This window comes from Panthera tigris, chromosome D2 (genome assembly GCF_018350195.1).
Source record: "Panthera tigris isolate Pti1 chromosome D2, P.tigris_Pti1_mat1.1, whole genome shotgun sequence".
Taxonomy (NCBI): Eukaryota; Metazoa; Chordata; class Mammalia; order Carnivora; family Felidae; genus Panthera; species Panthera tigris.
The window spans coordinates 4,612,216-4,625,341 of NC_056670.1; the positions used below are offsets into that span (position 1 = coordinate 4,612,216).

The 13,126-nt window shown below is 36.9% G+C and overlaps 2 long non-coding RNA genes across 2 annotated transcripts in view; one reads left to right on the plus strand and one right to left on the minus strand.

The window, feature by feature from the left end:
* LOC122231694 overlaps positions 1-13,126 on the plus strand; it is a 43,458-nt gene that overhangs the window by 23,074 nt on the left and 7,258 nt on the right. The window lies entirely within an intron of this gene.
* The window catches only part of LOC122231698, a 38,145-nt gene continuing 26,390 nt past the window's right edge, over positions 1,372-13,126 (minus strand). Inside the window, exons 2-3 of the long non-coding RNA XR_006208921.1 lie at positions 9,274-9,362; positions 1,372-1,510 (exon numbers count right to left, since the gene is read on the minus strand). This is a non-coding gene — a long non-coding RNA (uncharacterized LOC122231698). The remainder of the gene's footprint in view (positions 1,511-9,273; positions 9,363-13,126) is intronic.

Consider the following 13,126-nt stretch of genomic DNA (forward strand, 5'->3'; position numbering starts at 1 on the left):
AATACTTCATGATAGAAATGTACCACCATTTTTTCCCCTGTTCTTGGTCATATAGGTTGTTTCCAGATTTTGCCACTTTTAATAATATTTAAATGAGGATTTTATTTACATATTCTTTGCACTGTTGCTTTTATTATGATAAAAGAGATTCCTGCATCTGGGGCTCTGTGATCAAAGGGTATGAGGATTATTATTCTTATAGGTAATGGAAACCCTTTAAGATGGAGAAGCTATGTAATAAAGACCCCCAAGACATACCAGAAGGAGCAGTGATCTAAAATTAGTATACTTCTTCCTTTTGAGGGTAAAGTTGAGGAAGGAAAGAGGTTTGGGATCTCTTTAATTGCCACCCCCAATTTGCCCCGATGTTTTGGGAAGAGAATGTGGATGGGGACCAAAGAGAGATACAGCCCCTTCATTTTGGGAATGTTTTTTTCTCTCCCTTGGCATGTTGAAGAAATCACACAATTGATCAGTATCTATATGAAATATAAACTACTCACTCAATTAATTAGATACATAACACATTTTATTTAAAATTATAAAGGACATTTTTGGGGGGCACCTGGGTGTCTCAGTTGGTTGAGCATGTGACTCGATTTTGACTCAGGTCATGATCCCAGGGTCATGGGATCGAGCCCTGTGTTGGACTCTGAGTTGAGCGTGGAGCCTGCTTAAGATTCTCTGTCTCCCCCTCTGCCCCTCTCCCCCACTTGCACTCTCTGTCTAAAATAAAAAAATAAAAATAAATAAAATAAAATGACAATGGGCATTTTTTCAGCATCTAGAAACGTGATTTTACAAATCAAGAAGTATGTAAAAGATTAAACTCTTGAAAACTGTTTTCCTTAATTATGAGACATATAAGAAGATGTGAGTTTAATAGTGCCTCATTCAAGGCACAAAACTAATTTCTTTTAAGATTCTGGCATTGTCAACCCAAATAACCATACATAAATGAGTGGAAGGAAGTCATGAACTGAATATTAGATTGTTGTCCTATTAGTGTTCATGCAAAAAAAAAAAAAAAACAAACTGTGTCCTGGATTTTATAGCAATGTCCACTTTATAAAGGAAATGGTTTTTATTTTTTAATGTTTATTTATTTTTGAGAGAGAGCACGAGAGTGGGAGCAGGGGAGGGGCAGAGAGAGAGGGAGACACAGAGTCCGAAGCTGGCTCTGCACTGACAGCAGAGAGCCCGACACAGGGCTTGAACTCACAAACCACAAGATCATGACCTGAGCCAAAGTCAGATGCTTAACCAACAGAACCACCCAGGTGCCCCTAAAAGAAATGGTTTTAAATCTCTCTCTAATCCCTTTTTTTGCCTCTTCAGTACAGAGTAAAGTTTGTAGAAAGCAGGCAGAAGAAAGTGGAAAGAGAGGTTATACCTATAATAAACACTCACCAATTTCTTCCCTTATTTTCTAATTAAAGGGTTTAAGTGGTTCACCCAATCACCAATTCATTCATTGCTCACAGAGTTCACACTCTTCAGAGTTTCCAGTCTATAAATTTTGGGGAATATAAACACACAGGGCAATTATTATCTTAAGTAGCCTTTCTTTAAAAATTGAGGTATCATTGACATATAATATTTGTTCCGCGTGTACAACATAATGTTTATATATTGCAAAATGATCACTGCAATAAATGTACTTAACCTTTATCACCGGATAGTTACCATTTTTCTCTCCTGATGAGGAGGGCTTTTAAGAACTGTTGTCTTTTAAGTACAAAATATACCTTTTAAGTATGCAGTGTATACAATGCACCTTAAGAACACAATACAGTATTATTAACTATAGTCTCCATGCTATATATTACATCCCCAGGACTTATTTATCACTAGAGGGTTATAACTTGACCAGCTCCACCCATGTAGCCCATTCCCACCCCTTACCTCTCTGCTCTTTGTATCTAATTTTTGATTCCACATCTAACACAGTGCAGTTATTAAAACTGGCCCATGCCTTTGAAAGGATAATTTTATGCTAGAATATTTCTGTATATTAAATATTAAATGTTTTGTGCTTACAACTACTTATATACATGTCAATTATGTAAACTTGATATGATATTAAAAATATAAATGGTGGAATGTCTCTCTACCATTTCCTCTTTCCCAAAACCACCACTTTTGTTACATGTTCTTTCAGAGATAGACAAGAATACGTATTATTGCTTTTTTCACAAATGATAGTCTACTGCCGAAAGCATCATGCTTTCTCATGCTTAACACTGTGTCATAGGGTTCTAGTACAGTTCCAATCTATATGTACATATGCTCTATATTGATTTATCTTAGTATCTCTTAAAATTTTAATTCCAGTGTAGTTAGCATACAGTGTTATATTGGTTTCAGGTGGACAATATAGTGATTCAACACTTCCATGCATCACACGGTGCTCATCACAACAGGTGCACTCCTTCATCCCCATCACCTATTTCACCCATCCCCCCACTCACCTCCCTTCTGGTGACCATCAGTGTGTTCTTAACAGTTAAGAGTTTGTTTTTTGGCTTTCCTCTCTCTCTCTCTTTCATTTGCTCATCTGTTTTATTTCTGAAACTTCACGTATGAGTGAAATTATGTGGTACTTGTCTTTCTCTGATGACTTGTTTCACTTAGCATGATACCCTCTAGGTCCATCCATGTAGTTGCAAATGGCAAGATTTCACTCTTTCTTATGGATGAGTAATATTCCACTGTGTATATATACCTCTTCTCTATCCATTCATCTATGGATGGACACTTGGGTTGCTTCCATATTTGGCTTTTGTAAATTATGCGCAAAGAAACACAAGAAAGTGTATACCTGTGTGAATTAGTATTTTCATATTCTTTGGGTAAATGCCCAGTAGTGGAATTACTAGATCAATAGGCAATTCTATTTTTAATTTTTTGAGGAAACTCCATACTGTTTTCCAGAGTGGCGGCACATACCAGTTTGCATTTTCCTACCAACGGTGCAGGGGTTCCTTTTTGAACACATCCTCAGCAATACTTGTTGTTTCTTATGTTTTTGACTTTAGCTATTCTGACAGATGTGAGGTGGTATCTCATTGTAGTTTGATTTGCACTTCCCCGATCATCAGTGATATTGAGCATCTTTTCATGTGTGTTGGCCATCTGGATGTCGTCTTTGGAAAAATGCCTGTTCGTGTCTTCTGCCCATTTGAAATCGAGTTATTCATTTTTGGGGGGTGTTGGGTTGTATAAGTTCTTTATACATTTGGATATTAACCCTTTGTTGGGTATGTCCTTTGCAAGTATCTTCTCCCACTCAGTAGGTTGTCTTTTAGTTTTGGTGACTGTTTCCTTCCCTGTGCTGAAGGTTTTATTTGGATGAAGTCCCAATAGTTTATTTTTGCTTCTATTTCCCTTGCCTCAGGAGACAGAACTAGGAAAACGCTGCTATGGCCAGTTTTGGAAACATTACAGCCTGTGCTCTCTTCTGGGATTTTTACGGTTTCAGGTCTCACATTTAGGTCCTTAATCCATTTTGAATTTATTTTTGTATATGATGTAATAAAGTGGTCCAGATTCATTCTTTTGCAGGTAGTTGACCAGTTTTCCTATTTTTTTATTTTCAGTTTTGTTGAAGAGACTGTCTTTTTCCTATTGGATATTCTTCTTGCTTTGTCAAAGACTAATTGACCATATAATCATGGGTTTATTTCTGGGTTTTCTATGCTGTTCCATTGATCTATGTGTCTGGTTTGGTGCCAGTACCATACTGTCTTGATCACTACAGCTTTGGTAATATAACTTCAAGTCCAGAATTACGATAACTCCAGCTTTGATCTTCTTTTTCAAGATTGCTTAGCTAATCTTTTGTGGTTCCATACAAATTTGAGGGTTGTTCCAGCTCTGTGAAAAATGCTATTTTGATAGGGATTACATTAAATGTGTAGATTGCTTTGGGTAGTATTGACATTTTAACAATATTTGTTCTTCCAGTCCATGAGCATGGAATGTCTTTCCATTTCTTTGTGTCATCTTCAGTTTCTTTCAACAGTGTTTTATAGTTGTCAGAATACAGGTCTTTAACCTCTTTGGTTAGGTTTATTCCTAGGTATTTTATTGTTTTGGTGCAACTGTAAATGGGATTGTTTTCTTAATTTCCACTTCTGCTGCTTTATTATTAGTGTATAGAAGTGGAAGAGATTTCTGCACATTGGTTTGGCATCCTGAAACTTTACCGAATTTATTTATCCGTTCTAGATTTTGGTGGAGTCTTTAGAGTTTCCTATATAGAGTGTCATGTCATCTGCAAATAGAGTTTTATTTCTTCCTTACCAGTTTGGATGGCTTTAACTTCTTTTTATTGTCTGCTTGCTGTGGCTAAGACTTCCAGTACTATGTTGAATAAAAGTGCTGAGAGTAGACATCCCTGTCATTTTCCTGACCTTAGAGGGAAAGCTCTCAGTTTTTCCCCATTGAGTATGATGTTAACTGTGGCTTTTTCATATATGGCCTTTATTCTGTTGAGGCATATTCCCTCTGAACCTACTTTGTTGAGGGTTTTTATCATGAGTGGATGTTGTGCTCCATCAAATGTTTTTTCTGAGTCTATTGAAGTGATCATATGGTTTTTATCCTTTCTCTTTATTGATGTGATATATCACATCAGTTGATTTGCAAATATTGAACCACCCTTGCAGCCCAAGAGTAAATCCCACTTGATCGTGGTGGATGTTTTTTTTTTTTAATTTTTTAATTTTTAATTCACATATTGTTGGATTCTGTTTGCTAGTATTTTGTTGAATCTATGTTCATCAAAGATACTGGCCTGTAGTTCTCTCTCTCTCTCATTTTTTTTTTTTGTTTGTTTGTTTGTTTTGTGGTGTCTTTATCTGGTTTTGGCATCAGGGTAATGCTGGCCTCATAAAACTGGGAAATTTTCCTTCCACTTACATTTTTTGGAATACTTGAGCATAGTGCTTTTAAATAAGCCACATACACTCTATTTAACCATTCTCTTGTTATATATCTACATTGTTTTTCTATTTTTATAAATAATTCTGCAAGAAATATCTTTGCACATGTCTTATACATATGTGGAAAATCCCTAGATGTCAAAGGCTTTCTCAATTTTACATTTTGACAGTATTGCAAAATAGCCTCTATTGAGAGGGAACCAGTTCCACTAATCGTGTGTGGGTTGTCTGCAAGCCACAAAACATTTTAAATCTTTTGATTGCAAATCTGATTTTAAAAAACACTATCTAACTTCCATTTTGTGTAAATATAAATAAGGTTGAGAATCATCTCATGTATTTTGAGAACTTTATTCTTTGCTGCTGTTTATATCCTTTGCTAATTTTTTTCTTCTTTTGAGGCGTTGGCCACGTTTTTAATTGTTTTCCTCAACCCATTTATTGACTAACATCTGAAGAAACACAAAGGCAAGGCCACTGTGTTTCATAGAATTTATTTCATATAATAAATTACGTAAAGAAAAAATTCACATGTATAAAACCAAAATACGATGTTTTAGTAATCAACCAGGCTAGTCTTCCCAATATTTCTTAATTTTTTGGAACTTTTCTGGCTATGTTTGAGTTTGGGGATGTTCTTCAGAGCAACAAACATAGTGTGTTCTGCGAAAGGATATTTGTGGGAAGGGTAGTAGGGTTTAGAGAGTGTTTATTTAATATAATATAATTCTGTTTAAATTATTTTAAAAATTCAAACAAGAAAAGCTTTTATTAAAAGGAGACGATAAATCACTAGGGGTGCAGACATGACATCAAATTATATAAATCCTCCCCGCCCCCCCCCCAAGAAAAACCCACACATGTAATCACATCCTCACTCCTGTGGAATTCTCCTCAGGAGATCATTTTTGTATTCGGTTATTCGGTTGTTGTTGTTTGGGAAATGTGACATATTATCTGAATCCCTACAATAAGAGAAAATTGTGAGCATGTTTTCTTTTTTTTCCTTTTTGCCATGTTTTCTGATCTAGTTCCCACTAATTAAGCAGCAAAGCTAGCCCCTTACCCTTTGAAGCTCGGCTCATTACCTGGCTTCTGTGTGTCAACAAAAGGCAACATCTAAAGCCCTCGGTATTGGGCCATCACTTTGGGGACTGCTAATTGAATGTAATTACTTTATTTTGCGCCAGGGTTCATACTTGTAACATTGCCTTGTAATAATTTAAATTGTCGGCGTACTGCACGGGGGACTGTTTGACGCCAGAGTGGAGACGGCCAGGCAGCCTCTTGGGTCCTGGAAGCCAAGTCGAAAGTAAGGAGACATTGTCATTTGCTTACCTACTCATTAGCTGCCCTCTCTGTCTGTCTGTTGTTTGGAGTGGACAGGATGTGTAGTGACTAAATCTTGCCCCTAAAAATAACTGCGAAAACATGCATTTGGGATGTACAGTAATTGGTTGCTTAGTCGATCACAGATATTTTTAGACTTTGAGAAAAGGCAAGATATTTTTAAACTATGACCTTGCAATACCACATTACTTTTCTCCCTCCCTCCCTCCTTCCCTCCCTCCCTCTCTCTCTCTCTCTCTCTGTCTCTAAAGAAAGAAGAAGACAGAAGAATTGTAACACAGCAAAGATCAAAAGGATAAAATGTAGGGTTATCCTTCATTATCTCATTTGAGGAATTTGAAGAACGGGGTGTCCTTGAAGAATAAAACCATGTATTTTTGCCATTTCACTGGCCTGATATTTTGATGATCACCTTACTTCCCACAGGAAGCAGCACCTGAACTGCATATTTTTACTGCACACTGGAAGGAAGTTGATTGTAGACGGAGAAAATTACAAGCTAGAATTAACAAGCTCAGGAAGAGCTCTCTGCCCCACACACTAGGTGCGATCCCAGCCGAATTTTTGCCTCCATTTTCCTGATTAATCGCATGGTGAATCCGCTCTCACTCGCTCTGATAATAGGGCTTACTTTTGGCTTTTTGTGCAGCAGGGAAATAAGAGCATCTTCTCCGAGTGTCAGGATCCTGTGCTTTTGTCCATGGTGCCAGCACGTCTACACCACTGGCAGCTAAAGCTAATGTGAACCTTTTACTCTCAAATTACATTCATGTTTAGAAAGGAAAACAATGCTATAGCTTTGAAAGAAAGGTGAAGTGTATGGTAACAGGGAAAAAAATCACTGAAAGAAACAAAATGAGTTTGAACTGGATAAAAGTAAGTATAAATGTTTGATTTACCTGAATCCCCTATAATAATTTCTTCAAGATGACTGGAAGAATAAAATGACCACCAAAGTACTAGATGCGTTCTTTCCTGATATGGGTGTATTTAGTGTGTGTGTTTTTCTTTAAATTTTTTTTCACGTTTATTTATTTTTGAGAGACACAGAAACAGAGCGCAAGCAGGGTTGGGGCAGAGAAAGAGAGGGAGACACAGAATCCAAAGCAGGCTCCAGGCTCCAAGCTGTCAGCACAGAGCCCGACGCGGGGCTCAAACCCACAAAACATGAGATCATGACCTGAGCCGAAGTCAGATGCCTGACTGAGCCACCCGGGCTAGTGTGTGTGTTTTTAAAGATATAATTCTCATGCCATAAAATTCACCTTTTAAAGTGTACAATTGAGTGGTTTCCAGTACATACATAGATTGTGTATAGTCATGATCCCTAATTCCACATTTTCATCACCCCAACGTGAAACTCCACACCCATTAATAGTCACCCCCCATCTCCCCCTTCCCCCACCATCTCAGGGACCCCCTGTTCTACTTTCTGTCTCTATGAGTTTGCCTGATCTGGACATTTCACAGAAGTGGAGTCACACAGGATGTGGCCTTCTGTGATTAGCTTCTTTCACTCTGCTTCTCTTCAAGGTTCATCCGTGTTGTAGCCTCAGTGAGCACTTGATTCTTTCTGTGACTGGACAGTATTTCAGCGTATGGACTGACTGCATTTTGTATATTCATCCATCACCTGGTGGACATGTGGGTTGAGGATACTTTTTGGCTCTTCTGAATAAGGCCGCTATGAGCATTCATATACAAATTTTTATGTGAACGTACATTTTTGATTCTCCTTGGCATATACCTAGGAGCAGAATTGTTGGGGCATATGGACACTGTTTTAGTTTTTGAGGAACTTCTAGACAGTTTTCCAAACTGGCTGCACCATTTTACATCCCCACCTGTAGTCTATAATCCAGTTTTTACACATTCTCATCGACACTTGTAACTGCCTATCATTTTGATTAGAGTCATCCTCGTGGATATGAATTGGTATCTCATGGTTTTGCTACGCATTTCCCCTAATGGCTAATGACATTAGCATCTTTTGTTGGGTTTGTTGGCTATTTGTATATTTTCTTTGAAAAAAAAAGTCTATCCATGTCCTTTGTTCAGTTTTTAATTGGGTCATTTGTCCTTTATTGTTAAGCTATAAAAGTTTTTTGTTTTTTTTTTTTTATTTTTCATATTCTGGATACCTACCATTATCAGATATATAATTCACAAATATTTTCTCCCAATCTGTGGGTTGTCTTTTCACATTCTCGAGAGTGTTTATTTTTTCTTTAGGTGCTGGTGTTTTGGTGTCTCATCTAAAAAAACATTGCCTATTCCTAGATTTCAAGGATTTACTCTTATGTTTTCTTCTAAGTGTTTTATAGCTTTAGTCTTGACGTGTAGGTCTTTATTTCCATTTTGAGTTAATTTCTGAATATGCTGTGAGGTAAGACCCAACTTACTTCTTTTGCATGGGAATATCCCGTTGTCCAACCAGAATTTGCCGAAAAGACCATTCTTTCTTACTGGATGGCCATGGCATCCTTGTCAAAAATTAATCGACCGTGTATGGCTTTATTTCTCTCAGTTCTATGCCATCAATCTATGTGTCTGCCTTTTGCCAATACCACACAGTCTTTGTTCCTGTAGCTTTGCAGGAAGTTTTGAAATTGAGAGGTGTAAATCCTCTCTTTCAAGATTGTCTCAAGTATGTGTGTTCGTCTTTAATTATTATTATAATCAAAATGACAACAGAAATTTTTGGCCTGAGAAAACCTGGAAACACAACTGGCTTTTAAAAACATTTTTGAAAAAGATCTTATCATAAAATAAATAGTTTGAAATAACCAGAACATCTCACTCTATAAACCACTCTAGTAATAAAAGAATTTTTTTTTAGTAAATTCCTAATTCATCCACAGGCCAATAAACATTTGTCAAATTAATGTTTTAGAATACTAGATTATTGTAGGAGTAGAGACTGCCATAGAATATTCGACTTACATGCTTCGTGGAGAATTTGGGTCCGAATACTTACTGCTGTCCACTGCTGATGATCTTGAACAAGGCACTTTATCTTTCCAGTCTTGCCTTTCTTCTGTGTAATTTGATTGTAAGTCCATGTTCCTGGCAGTTGGGAGGGAGGAGAAGGGAGGTGGTTAAGCACATGCCTTCCACATGGAGTCAATCTTGAGTATTGCACACATCATTGCCCCTCACAGTTACCCAGAGCGTGGTTACAAGACCGTCACTAGCTGAAAGGGAGCTGGAAACAGTCTTACTTCTGGGCATCCTTGCTCTCAGCTACAATTTGGAGGCATTATCTGCTACAAGTGAGATAGCACTGCCATTCTGCTATCAAAATCCTCAGTGAAGTCCCACTAACCCCTCACTTTTATTTGCATGGCCACTTTTGTGTCTCTCTCCAATCAGAAGGGTTTTCGCATGTTTTTAATGACACACTTGCTGCAATTGCCACACTTTCTCAGACCACGCAAACAATATCCTCAGACGTTCCCAATGCATTGTCTGTCTTTATTTTTAGATTCGAGTTTGATCAAAAAACCGTAAGGACTTGATAATGAATCAAATACTACAGAAAAGTTTATAATAAAAAACCACAGCCACTCCCTCTGCCCAGAGCTTGCAATCTGTTTCTGTGCTTGATGCTCATGACTGTTACTTTCATATCTATATATGTTTAGACTTCCGTTTCCTGTTTTACCTACTTTAGACAATACCTATTAATTCTCTGACATGGATGATAAAGATTATACACACCTGCTATATCCCACTCACCGTTTACTCATATCAATGTTTAATATTTGCTTTATTGTTATTTTTTTCACTTTACTCTTTTTTTAATGTTTATTTTTGAGAGAGACAGAGAGACAGAGCACGAGCCAGGGAGGGGCAGAGAGAGGGAGACACAGAATCCGAAGCAGGCTCCAGGCTCCGAGCTGTCAGCACAGAGCCCGACGCGGGGCTTGAACCCACAAACCGCGAGATCATGACCTGAGCCGAAGTTGGACACTCAACTGACTGAGCCACACAGGCACCCCCAAATTTTTTTTTTATTTTTGAGAGAGAAAGGGAGCGGCAGAGAGAGAGGGAGACAGAATCTGAAGCAGGCTCCAGGCTCTGAGCTGTCAGCTGTCAGAGGGGCTCGAACCCACAAACCATGAGATCGTGACCTGAGCCAAAGTCAGACGCTTAACTGGCTGAGCCACCCAGGTGCCCCATTGTTATTCTTTCATTGGTTACCTTTATAACCTTCGATATACTTATACCTGTGGTTCTTATTCCATTGATTTTCAGAGTATTTGATTTCTGCTTTGTACAATAAAATTATTAGCACCCCCACTGTTTTATCCCCCTTTCCTTTATTTCCCATTTTTCTATCAACTACCTTTTTATTTATACACTATCAAAATTGTGAGCAATTTCATCCTGCCTGGCAACTACACGTCTTTCCTATAAGTTGGCTCTAAAAGTTTGAGATTGATTATAGGACTTACATTATTACTATGTAAACAGCAAGGTAAGTTGGGTCAAGTCATATGCTAGAATTCATTTTCGTGTTTACACATTCATTGTCACAAATATTGGGCAAATCAAAGGAGATTATTCCTAGCATTAGTACCAAATGAACTCTTCTCTCATGTCTCATCAATTACTTAAAATTGTCCATCGTTTGAGTTTGTAGCTCAGTTGAAACAAAAATTTCTTGTTCTTGAAATTTCTAATGCCCTCTAATTTATGTCAGTATTTCTGTATCATGAACTATTTTTTTTTCTAATTCTCTATACTATCATCTTTTTTCTATTTTTCTATCGGCTCTTTCACATACACTGATTTCCTTACAGTCCTTCCCCCAAAACCTCCCTCCCTGTGCTCTAGTCAGCTGGTTGTCCTTGCCCCGTTGCTAGTTGTAAACTGGATCTGACGATCACTGCTTTCCTGGGTTGAAACCTTTGCCTCTTGGATCAAATTAATTCTACATTTTGCTCTCATTTTGCTGAAACATTTTCACACAACTTTCCAAGAAAATGTGCATGAAATGTAAAAAAAAATCTGAGTCCCTCCTCATATGAAAAGAAAGAATCTTTATTCTGTGCTCAGACTTGAATGGCTAGTTTGAGTGAAGAATCTGGGTTGAAATTATTTTACCTCAGAAGTCAGGATGTTTTGCCCCATTGTCTTCTAACGTGCCGAATTAACGGAAGCACACCAGTTTGATTTTCATTTCTTTGCACAGCACTTGATGTTTGCTGTTGGAACTCTTTTGTGATTTTGCTTTTATGCTAGGTGTTCTGAATTTCATTCTTTCAGCTAAGCATTCTCCGGGGTCCCAAAGCACTCTCAGAGTCACTTCAGGAAGTGCCTGTGTGCACTGGCATGCCTCGCTTATACGTATCAAATCATCAATTTTGGAAGAACCAGAATAGGAAAATCACAACCGGTATAATCATAATTACCCTAACTATAGTTATATTTCTTGATGATGAACTTTTTCTTCCAAATGGGTTAAACATTTAAATTTTAAAATAACAATAAAATGGGCTGGCATAAAATATAGGGATAGGTAGGTAGGTAGACAGATACATACATACATACATACATACATACATAGATCTAGAAGTGAAAGACTTTCTAAGCAATGAGTAAAGGGAGATACCACAGAGAAAAACTTCGTTCATTTGATTCCATAAATGTGGGAAGCTTCCATGCTGAAAAACATAATTAAGATATTATAGGGCAAATGAAAAACTGGAAAAATTATTTGCAAAATAGCCATAAAGTTTTGATATTATAACTATGATAGTGAACTCATAAATCAAAAAGGTGAAAATGCCCTGAAAGGAAAAAAAAAAAAAAAAAGGAAAGATATGAGATCATTCACAAAGGAAGCAATAGAAATCGGAACTAAATTATGAAATAATATTCATTAAAAAAAAACAAATAGCCAAAATTTTAAGTTTTATGTATCATATTGCAAAACTAAAAAAATTTTAAATAAAGATGTTTATTTAGGGATGACAGACTGTGAAAAACAGGCACTCTCGTACCCAGCTTGTGCCATTAATAAGACAAAAGCATGTGGCATTCAGTTGACCAATATATATCAAAGGTCATAAAAATGTGCGTTGCCCTTTTACCCAGCAATTCCATTTCAAGGAATTTAATCTACAGGTGGAAAAAAAAATCAAGTAAGTATGTGAAGATGAAGTTATCAAATAGTGGGTTGTTTATAAGACAATTAAAAACAACCTAAGTGTCCAAAAATAGTGGTTGGATTTATGTTGCAGTCATGTAAAATAATAAAAAATTAGGCTGTATCTACATATTTATTGACACTGAAAGACATCTAAAATATCACCTAGCAAAAAATGCATGCTTCAAAACAGTATGTACAGTGTAATTCCATTTTTTAATTGCCCCATAGCATATTATTATTACGATATTATTATGGAGTACAGAAAAAAATGCACAATAACATTAAGAGTGGTGTTATCTGGACATGATTTTGGTTTTCTTCCTTATAATTTTCTGTATGGTCTACAATTTCTAAGATGAGCAAGTATTTTATAACAACAAAAAAAAGTTAGCTAACGTTCTTCTATTGAAAGATTTTTTTTTTTTTTTTTGATGCCTCTTGACAAACAGAGGTCATCAGAATATAGATTTCCAATGGCTACGGTGTGGGATGATCTCCCATTTCTCATACCAGCTTTAACTTTTCTTACCTCACTTTTTATGTAGCCCTTCGTAGTAGAATCAACCACGGTAAATATATTTTCCCCACATGTGATTTTCTTTCTGTGGTTTCATGTTTTCCAATTATTTAAAGACAAGTACTCATTCTTTATTTGGACACAATGTTGTTATCC